Here is an 11,855-nt window from a genome sequence, read left to right as displayed (position 1 = left end):
AACAGGTCAGCATCGAAGACGTTTACAGAACTTTGCTATCGTAGTTTCATTCAGAACTTCTCTCGAATTCCAAAACCTCTTACGACTTTGACCCAGAAGGGCATGACCTTTGGCTAGGAAGAGAAGCAGGAGAAAGCGTTCCAAGCGCTGAAATGAGCCTTACGCACTGCACCGATACTATCCCTACTGGAAGGAATAGAAGAGTTAGTGGTGTATTGCGATGCATCCAATCAAGGGCTCGGTTGTGTTCTGATGCAACAAGGTAAGGTCATTGACTATACCTCCCATTAGCTTAAGACACTCAAAGCCAACTATACAATACACGATCCAGAGATCATTCAGGAAACGAACGGGTAGATTGTTCAGGTTCGTGAACTATTGAAAGCCTCTAGAGACCGACAGAAAAGCTACACTGGCGAGAGAAGCAAACCTTTGGAATTCCAGATGTGAGACCACATTCCTTTAAAGTCTCACCCTGGAAAGGATTGATACGCTTCGGAAAGCGTGGGAAGCTCAATCCAAGATACATAGGTCCATTTAAGATTCTCGCTAGAATCGACCCTATAGGTTACAAACTCAACCTACCCCGTGGACTTAGTAAAAACATTCTATTTTCCATGTCTCGAACTTGAAAAAGTGTCTATCCGACGAGACTCTTGTAATTCCACTTGACAAAATCGAGATCAACGAGAGTCTCAACTTCGTGGAAAAACCTGTAAAGATTATGAACTGAGAAGTCAAGCAGACGAAGAAAAGTTGTATCCCAATAGTTAAGGTTCCCTGGAACACCAAGCGAGGACCAGAATTCACTTGGGAACCCGACGATCAAATAAAACTTCCCTCTGTAGCATCGTTATCAATTCTATTTAGACTCTAATATCGGGATGAAATTCTCTCTAACGGGGGGATGATGTGACAACCTGAAAGGGAGTGTCAGATGAATTTGCTTCTTCTAACTTTTATCACCTTTGGAGTCTGTTTGAGCATTCTGAGCTTAAATACATCAAAGAAATAAGTGAAAGGGAGTGTCAGATAAACTGGTAAACTATCATACAAGCCATAAACACTCAAAAGAGGAGTTTATGGACAAAACCTTGGAGTTTACGGCCATAAACTCAAGGTGGATGTAAACTCCATGCCTATATATGAAAAACTTGGCCATTTTCATTCATTATCACACTTTCAAGCCTAGAACTCGGGTTTACTCTCAGGTATCATCAATAACTTTCCTTCCAATCTTCAATCTAGTAAGCAATCATTCCATTTTCAAATTCATATCCATCCATATCTAGAGAATACACATGATTTTATCCATGAAATCTCTTCTTTTGATTAGATCTTCAAGTGTTCTTCATTTCACCAAGGACACCAAGAACACACACTAGTGTTCTTGGACTTTAATCACCCAATCAAGCTCCTACATTGTAAGTACTCTTGTCTTAGGTTGCTATATATGTGAATCAACTAGCTTACACCAAGAAATCATCAAGAAATCATAAGGGAAAGGTGTTTACGACCAAGGCATCTCCCAAGGCCATAAACCCTAGTTCTTGGGTGCAAAGTTGGTACAAACACCTTCCTAAGCCTTGGACTTGGTCTGGAACACTTCCAACTTGAACTAAAGACCTTAAACATCAAATGGTAGAAGTCACCATGGGTTTACGGCCGTAAACCCATTAGGGCCGCAAACCGTAGGCCATAAACTCATGGGGAGTTTACTCTTAGTCCGTAAACTCCAAGGTACACCCCTACAACGCTTAGATGCAACCCTTTAGTACTTATAACACTTGAATCAAAGTGTTTTCCATGTTATAGGGCGCATATACTTGTTAAATTAGTTTTTTAATCACTAATTAGATGCATATATGTGTCATTATGTGATAACTAGGATCCTTGTGTGTGCTCAAGTCTTCACTTGACACCTAGCATCTTATACCATTTGTTCATCCAAGCTACTCACTACAGGTAAGTTCATACCCCTTAATCTATCTTTTAAATGCTTTTAGGGCGGGGGGGGGGGGGGGAATACAAGTAGAAAACATTTAGTTATATAATCAATCACATGTGATTTACAACTGTGTTTCAAACAATAGATTTCATATACTTCAAACTATGTTTCACATAACATATTTCATATACTTTAAACTGTGTTATCAAACAAACTACTTCTAATTGGTTTTATAAATTGACATCAAGTCATCAATGTTTATTATTTTACTCTTCAAATGTTTTACAAAACCTCTTTTAAACTTATATATTGTCAAATGCATGTCTATATATGTATAACTATATAAGTAATTTTTAAAAGACTTAGGACTACTAACTCGCTTTATTTCCTTTTCCTTGTTTGGATGTGGCCTGAGAGTATCGGTTATTTGTTCGAATGTCATTTAAATCTTAATTATATACTATGTATACATATGTATATATAAAATTACAATCAGACAGTTCAGTGCCTTTGGGTAGCAAAGGTATACCTTCATTCATTCAAATCACAAAGATTACTAGTAAGATATTTTATGTATGGTTTAGGAAAATACTATCATATACAAGTCCATTAAGAGAATACTATCACATACAAGTACATTAAGAGAATAATATCATATACAATTACATTAAAGAGAATACTATACAAATATACTATGATGAGAAACTAAGAGAACTTACTATTATGAGAAGCTGTACAAACATACTATGACGAGAAACAGATAAAGAATACTATAATGAGAAACAATACATACTAAGATGCTATAGCATACAATAACTACAGGATCTAATTATACCAATGAATCACTAACTCATTGTTCTAAACAAAAGGTGATAGTTAAATTGGGTATACATGATCATATAACTTTAATGTGGATGTACACGATGCAACCACCGGTTTGCCAAGTCGCGTTTGGTTCTCAGAATCTTTTGTGAGGGAAAATGTTTAGTACGGGAACTAGCCATCACATTATACCTTAAACAAATCGATTTAAGGCAATAAGTAAAACAGTGGTTACTGTAATACAATACTACAATACTTTAATATTTTCTCCATTGCATTCATTTTGTGATCTTTTCACATAATCGGTAATGTATAAACTATATTTTGTTAATGATAGTCACACTTGGGAAGAATACACACTTTTACAACAAACAAACATATAGAACTTTGATGCCTTGGTAGAAGGCTACTTTTAGTAGAAAATATATGATTTTCTAGGAGATATAATTACTTATACAAACATTTACATTGAACATTTACAAACATTTTCTTCAAACCTTTTCATACAAACAATGAAACTAAATACTAATGAACTCACCAACTTTTATGCTGATAAACTCTTTCAAAATAACTTGTATTCTCAGGTCATCAGTACACAGGTACAATCGGCCAGGTTTTGAGAAGTCGGAGCGTGTTCAAGACTCGTCTTTTATTTTGATTACTTGTTTTGATGTCTTCTTACTATGAAAGAACATACTTGTATCAATTATTACTATTAATGCAATGGATGATGTTGCTGCTTGTTTACTATTTTGCATTGTTATGATACTGTACATGACGTCCTCCACCCCCGAATGTTTCTGCCGTTTCGGTTTTGGGGTGTGACACTAACCATCTATTATAGATGTTTTCATCCCCCGACCACACCCAATAGCTCCTTCTCATAGTCGCACATACTTATCACTATGTGTTTTTCAATTGGAACACGAGTTGGCTTATGTCTTTTGTATGTAGATGATATCATTTTTACTGCCTCACCCACATCTCTCCTGTAACACACTACTGCTAACCTCATCCACAAGTTCACTTTAACGACTTCGGTTCCTTTAATTTTTTTTTTAAATTATGTTACATGATCACCTACTAGCATGTTCCTTTCTCAGCAGAAGTATTTTATTGAGCTCCTTCAATGAGCTTGCATGTCAGACTTCGACGTATATCAGACCCCCATAGAACTTACTATCAAACTTGTGACCCACTGGAATCTGGTGTCGTACACGTATCTTTACCATATCCTTGCGGGGGTATTACAATACCCATTAAACATTACAGTAGCATCAAAACATATAATATCACTGCTTGGTTGCACTAATGGGTAGCATAGGGAAGCAGGGTCAAATCCATAGGGACACAACCTAACAATGAATGTCTCTTTGGATAAGGCACATGTTATCCATATAATATAAAATATAAAAGGGGGTTTTGTTTTGAATTAAAACAAAAAACAATAGTGAAAACTAATTTAATAAAATTCGATAATAAAAAACGTTTCAGTTTTGCTACGAGTCTCCTAATTATGCAATCCACCGGTCATATAAAACATGTTCTATCTAAGACGGTACTGAAAACTACTATGAAGCTCTAGTAAGTTCTCTTCTACCTAGTTAATTAACTAAAACAATCTCTTTAGTTAATCCTAACCTTTTAGAAGTGAATTAAACAATATTTTAATCAAATCAGAAGAGCAACATTCAGAATAATGTGAAATTCTCGGCAATATTCAATACCACTCACAAGCTCGGGAGCCTAAAAATATGTGATTTTCAATTAATATCATAATTAAATCCTAACATGGAACCAATATAATATTTGTTACTTTATACATGTTTATTAAACAATTAAAATTTTCAACAATTGACTAATTAGAATTATTGAATCCTAAATTAGGTGATTAGTCTTAAATGAATCAAAATTCAAAAATTCAGGAAGCCAAAACTAAAACCACTAGATAGAAATAGCAAGTAAAAACAAATATTTAGATTAACAACATAAAAAGTCAAAATCTATGCATGACTGAAAACTAGGGTTTTTAGCCAGACATAGCTAAAAATAGTCTAAAACTAATAAAATCTAAATCAAACAATAAAAGTAAACTAAATATACGATCTGGTCGGATCGTGATCTTCAAATCTTCATAAACAAAATGACATCTAACAAATCTCTCCAAGCCTAAACATATTTGCCTTAAGTATTAACAACATTTAACATTATAAACAAAATGGAAAGATACATATGACATAAAATTGAACTTAGAGTAAAAGTTAAAATAAAACTTAGGAAACTAAAATTTGAAACTTTAATAACTAAAAACGCTTCACTATTTTTCCACATGATTGAGCTTCACATATAGAAATCTCTGGTTAAATCATGAACTATAACAACAATCTTAATACCTCTAATTAGTGATGAGCATTTGGATCGGGGAACCGGCCGGAACCGGAACCCATTGGAACCAGTCGGGCCGGGACCGAGACGATATTCTAGTGGATTTTTGGAAAACCGGTAGGAATAGGAAGCGGTAGAATCGGAACCGGTAGAACCGACAAAATTCAGTAGAACCTGCAAAAATCAGTAGAACCGATAAAAAGCGCAATTGTATGTTTCTATTTCTCAAGGACTAGTTCCAACATTGAAGACACGACAAGAACCGGTAGGAACCGGGAATCAGTAGAACTGGCAGTCCTGTTCGGTTCCTATTTTCCACCGCGTTCGGTTCCCGATCCAGTTACGATTCAGGCCGGTTCTGATGCTCATCCCTGCCTCTAATGTAATCCTAGAACTCACGGTCAAAAAGTGCTCAACGGTGAAGACTAATAAACCAACCATAAAATTAAATTAACATTGACCTTAATTAACCATGTTCACAAAATAACATATTTAGGATTTTATTTCTTTTCAACTTCACCATAATTACCCAACTAGCCCATCCTTGGAGACACCGACAAGGGAAATCATCTTTCGCTGGAAGGGGCCCACACCTACGTTTTCATTATTTTGAAAGTATCATTTATCACATCACATAGATTCTTTATGTTGTCAGATTTGACTTTAGCTGATGCATAACTTGATTGAAACTTCACTTTCTCCCTTGCCTTTGGCTTTATTTTCTTCAATCGTTTTGAGTATTTCTTAAGATTTCTTCGATTAAGTGCTTAAAATTGATTTTAGGTACCAAATTTGATAGTTGGAACCACTATCAACTCGGATGTTACCGTTTTCTTGCTTCTTCATTTTTGTTGGTTGAATGAATAGGCTATAAGACTCTCGATTTACCAAAAAAGGTAAGGCGTGTGAACATGTAGGGTCAAATTTTGTGGAGTCAAGACTTATCAAGTAGGGTATTTACTTAAAAGTCTTAAGAAAATTAGTTCAAAGAGCGTTTTATTTTTGCTTACACAGTGTTTTAGTATAACATTTTTTGATTTATAATTGGTTTAACAATTCACGGTGTCTTACAACATTTGTAGTTATGAAGAACTATTGATACAAGAGATTAATGTTTCCATTCCTATCACACTCCATCCGTATAGAGCACGTTCATCAATAAAAAATTTCATCATATCATGTAACTTTTTCAATTTTTATATAAAAAATAAAAATAAAATCATTTTTTTGTTTTTTCAATTTATCTTTTGGACTTTTTCTTATATATTTTTAATGCATTATAGGAAAAAAAATTCAAACAAAGAAAACGAAAAACTTAACTGAAAAACTAAATTTTTTTAAAATTTTGAACAAAAATGCAAAATTTTTACTAAGCATATATCGACGCTTAAAATTAAGAATTGTCATCAATGCTTAGAGAGGGAATGAATAGTTCAATATGGCATAAAAATAAAAGTTTTCATCTTGGAAAAATATATACCTGATACATTGCAAAAGAAAAAAAAACCTATTTTTGACGAAGCTTTCAGCGAAAATTTTGAAATTCAGTTGGAAGATCACCTTTATTGAAAACGGAAACTACATGGGTTGACTCCTGGACAATCGCCATTTTTTAAATTCGTTGACTTGACTTTGCCCGACAAGTTTTTTTTTCCAGTTGTGAAAGTGGGGATTTGCATCTACTCCTCTTTTCTTTCTTTTACTGAAGATTCCTTAAAGTATGGCATAATTTCAGGATCTTGAAGTTGCACAGTAGACTAGAAAAACTACTGATTATTATCAGGTGGATATTTTTGTAGCTTTTTAAGTCGTTTTCTTTTTCTCTAAACTTTAGAAGCAATCATCTCCTCATCCCAAGCTTGCCTCTTTTCAACTCTTTTGATGCATCATCACATAATTTTCTGTCTAAAAATAATTCTTACACAAGACAGTTAGATAACTCACAACAGTCCTCAGGTAAAGGACTATTGGTATCAAAAAAGTACACAAAAAAATTATCACTGGGAATATCAACATCAATTATTTTAAAATTCACCACATACCCATGAAACTCCATATAAAGTGTACCATTAAAAATGATGGGTTTTGAGAAGCTAAAATCAATATTTTTAGGTGTGTTCGACACAGAACGTTTAGCAGCATTTGGCAGCTCCTAGCTTCTAGTGTTTAACAAAATGTTCCATTTTGAACTTAAAGTCTCGTTTGACACTACAAAGCTTTAGTGTTTATGTTAAACAAAACGCTCCAAGTCCAAAAGCTAGCTCACGTAAAATTTAACAAAACGCTATCAGCTATTAGCTATCATCTACCAGCTAGTTTTTCCGAGCACTCCCATAATAAAACAGTTTTAAGCGGTAAACAGAAGTCATGAAAATAACTAATTTATTTTATGATCATTTTAACAAAACCACCAAGAGGATCCAATTACATGAATTAGAAAGATAATAACATACAATGATGTTAAGAAGATAAGCTTTGAAACCTTTGATCCCACATGGAATTGGGGAGTTGATGAAGATAGTAAAACTCAAGATAGAGTTTCTCTACAATGTATTCATCATCAAGAATAAGACACTTTTAAGTGCTAGTTCCCAACTTGTATGAGGTACACCTTAACCCTTAAGTACTTAATACAATTATGCACTAAAGGAGAAGCACTTCAACACCACTAACACTTGCATCTAGTCTTCAAAAGAGAGCAAAACAAGGAGAGAAAAGGAGGCTACAATTATGACTTTCAAAACGAAGAAAAAACCCTCAAATGAAGCTCTAGATCCTTTATATATATATATATATATATATATATATATATATATATATATATATATATATATACACCTCTTAAAGGTCATGCTTTCATTACAAAAGGATGGCAAGTAAGAGGCTTGCCAGGTGTAAGAGAAGTCAAACAAGAAAACACACAAATATCTTGCATGGCCACATGTATATCCATGGTGGGTCCAAGAGATGCAAAAACACTCTTCCTTAAATAACCAGTTACACAACATTGTTAGTGATATCCAATATGCCCAAAATTATGTACAAGGCATATTGTATCATAAAGTATGATATAATGATTATTTATAACCATTTACACACATTATTTTAATAAAAATAATATTTCCCCAATTAAATACAAGAGTTGATTATTTACTAAGGAAAAATGTCACTGTAGCATAATAAATTTTTGTCATTTGTCCGTTTTGGTGATTAATATTTTTTTTGCACAATAGATCATTAAAGTGTTATTTTACTTGTTAAATAAGGGAATGATTCAAATTCATCATGGTTTCACCGGTTACACTTGGCTATGTGGCTTTTTCTATTTCCTTTTTAATACGTGTTTTTTTTACCCTAAGTTAAAACAATCCCCACCTTTATGGCTTTACACAGGAAAAAGAAATCTACGTTTCATCGTTTTATTCAAACAATTGTCGGCAAACAAAGAGGCGAATCAAACTGGAACTCCAAAGCATCATGGGATTCCGGTGAGTTGTTATATCTAGCTATGGCCTATACAACGAGGACATTAAAGAAGGGTCGGTTTCAGAGAAGAAACGGGGACTTTTTGATGTGAATGGGAAACCAATTTATACTCTAAACATGATAAATTTGGGTCTGAATTATGCTAACAATACTGAGAATCCGAGTCATTGTGTAGCAAGTAGGGATGTCAAAAACCCCCCATGGGACCTTGTTCCCGTGGAACCCCGATACCGTATGAGACTAAATTTAAAAAAAAAAAAGAGCGGGAGCGGGGGCGGGGGAAAAATTAAACCCTGTTTATTTTCGGGAACGGGGTCGGGAGTCGATATTTCCGTCCCGTACTCCCGCATGGGTGCTAGTTGTACATTTATGTAAAAAATACATATTTAATATGAAATACATATACAAAAGAGATTTTCTAATTTTAGGTTTAGGTTAGGTTTCACTTTGCTGTTTCCATTTAATCGATATTGAAAATGTAATGAGTTGATCATATATTTTGGACGTGTAAGTATTTTATATTTGTAATGTTGGATTTGTCGTATTTTATATTTGTAAGATTCTTGGAATTGTCGATTTGTAATGTTGGATTCGTAATGTTGGATTTTTCATTTTTTAGTTTCTAAAACATTAGGTTTTAAGCTTTTAAAGTTATTAAAAATTGTCTTTTTAGTCTAAAACAAAGTAGTTTTTTAGCAAAAAAAAAATCGAATTTTAAGCCTATAAACCGGGGGAACGGGGGCGAGACTGGGGGCAATGGTGGTAACCGAGTGCGGGACCAGGGGCTATGTAAACGGGGGATCCAGGGGCAGCACCGGGGAGAGGGCAACAACTAATTCGGGGGCGGGGTGGGGGCAACTATTTCCGCTCCCGTTTGGTCCTATTGACATCCCTAGTAGTAATTGAAGGTGTGGATGAGAAAATGCTGTAGACGACATTGGACTGGGATTGTGGTTCGGAAAAGGTGAACAGTTCGGCAATGTTGCATGGTGCTATGAACCAGATAATGTGGTGGCACGTGCGAGCTTTGCTTTTGATACTTATTATCATATGATGCTAAAGGAGAAGGGACTTATGACTTCAATGGCGTTGCTACGTTGACCTTCAGTGATCCAATTAAGGATCAAAATTATTGTATGTTTGTTGTTTATTACTCTAACTCGAGGTACTGAAATAAGTTCTTTGGATGTTGCAGGACATGGTCTGAGATCGTTGCAAACACGAGGCGAAACAGAGATATCGACTTGCATATTCATTCCAGTAGAACAGAAGTAACCGCAAATCCAGACTGAGTAAGCCATCGAAGAACATCCATTGTGAACAAGTCGACGCGTGCTGGCCAACATTACTATCTGTAGTCATCGGAGAAGCTATCAACGGTTGGACACATTGGAAAGGTGATACCTTTAAGAAAATAATTAGCCAAATACCATGAACACCCTTTCAGTTTTCTTTTGAACCTTTGAGAAAATCGACAAGGCAAGTAACCATGGTGCTCCAGCTGGGAGGTGGATAATTGATGGGTGAACGAAGCAGGTGGGAGGTAGATGGTTGTAGTGGTTGTTGGAGTTAAAATTGACTGAACACAAAAGGTATAAATTCCATTTAAGAACAAATGAAGCTAACATGGGTATTGTTTTTATTTAAGGTCTTGAAAAAAAGCCACGTATTGAAAAAGGAAAAAGGAAAATCCATATAGTCAAGTATAACCGGTGAAACCAAAATAAAATTGAATCATTTACCCTATTACCCTAATTAATTTTTTTATTTTTTTTAATCGATACATATATCTAAATTTCATTTAGTTATCATCATACAACGAATCAGGAGGCAAACGGGCAACAAGTTGCATGCTAAACCCTTTTGTATGGTAAAAACAATTCTTTTGAAGACTACATCCATAGATCTAGGGGATATAACATGGATATGCATGATCCGTTGTAATCTACTAAGAAGCTCTACCGCATCCGACGCAAGGAAACCAAAGGTATGAAATGCAATGGTATGAACGCGTGTTTATTTTCCATGCATAGTTTCTCATGTTTGGTGACCTTGCAAGTAGCAGCTTTTAATGCAGACTGTCCCGCCGTGAAACCCCCGACACTCAAACTGTCACTCCCCAAAACCAAGAACGGCGGAAACGTTCTGGGGCGGAGGACGTCATGTATAGTATCACAACACAGTAAATGTAAATAAGCAAACAACATCATCCATTGCATTAAATATATAATTTTAATACAAGTGTGTTCTGTACAATTATAGACACCAAAAATAATGTAACACAAAATAATATGAGATGAGTCTTGAATGCACTCCATCTTCTCAAAAGCTGGCATCGGTACCTGTCTACTGATGACCTGAGAATACAAGTTATTTTGAAAGAGTTTATCAGCATTAAGCTGGTGAGTTCATAAGTATTTTAGTGTCAATGTTTGTTGTCAAAATCGTTTGAACGTGTCTCAAGTATAAGTTTGTAAAATGTATGTAAGTGTTTGTAAAAGTTTGATCACTCAGAAAAACCTATATTTTCTATTAAAGTAGCCTTCTACCAAGGCTTAACTGTTTTGTATACTCGCTTGTTGTAAATGTGTGTAATTTACCAAGTGTAACTATCATTTAATAAAATATAGTTTGTACATTAATGTTTAAGTGAGGTTATCACTAAAATATGTAATGGGTAAATCATTGTAGTACTGTAGTTTTGTATAATAGGAACTATTGTTGTACTAACTACCTTAAACCGGATTTATATTAAGGTAAAGTGTGATAAATTGCACCATGCTATCGACTGGTAACAACGACATACGAATGGTCGTAATAACGGAATGACGTTTGGCACCCGCAGACCTGCAAGTCCGGCTGTAGCTAGCAGCAAGGTGTAGGATAGTCAATCCAGTATAGATCTATATGCAAACTCACGCTCTCCCTCCAAGAGAATTCTGGCTACAACTCGGGACATGGCATTTAAGGCATGCTCCGATACAGTGGATCACAATTGTTAACGTATTCTTGTATATGTAATGTTTCTCGTTCTAGTATAGTTGTATATGTTCCGGTTTCTAGTATGGCTGTATATATACATGTTTCTAGTATAGCCGTATATGTTCATGTTTCTAGTATAGCTGTATATGTATATGTTTCTAGTATAGCTGTATATGTACATGTTTCTAGTATAGCTGTATATGTACATGTTTCTAGTATAGTTGTATATGTA

Source organism: Lactuca sativa, chromosome 5 (assembly GCF_002870075.4).
Source record: "Lactuca sativa cultivar Salinas chromosome 5, Lsat_Salinas_v11, whole genome shotgun sequence".
In the NCBI taxonomy this organism is placed as follows: domain Eukaryota; kingdom Viridiplantae; phylum Streptophyta; class Magnoliopsida; order Asterales; family Asteraceae; genus Lactuca; species Lactuca sativa.
Note: the sequence above shows the minus strand (reverse complement) of the source record.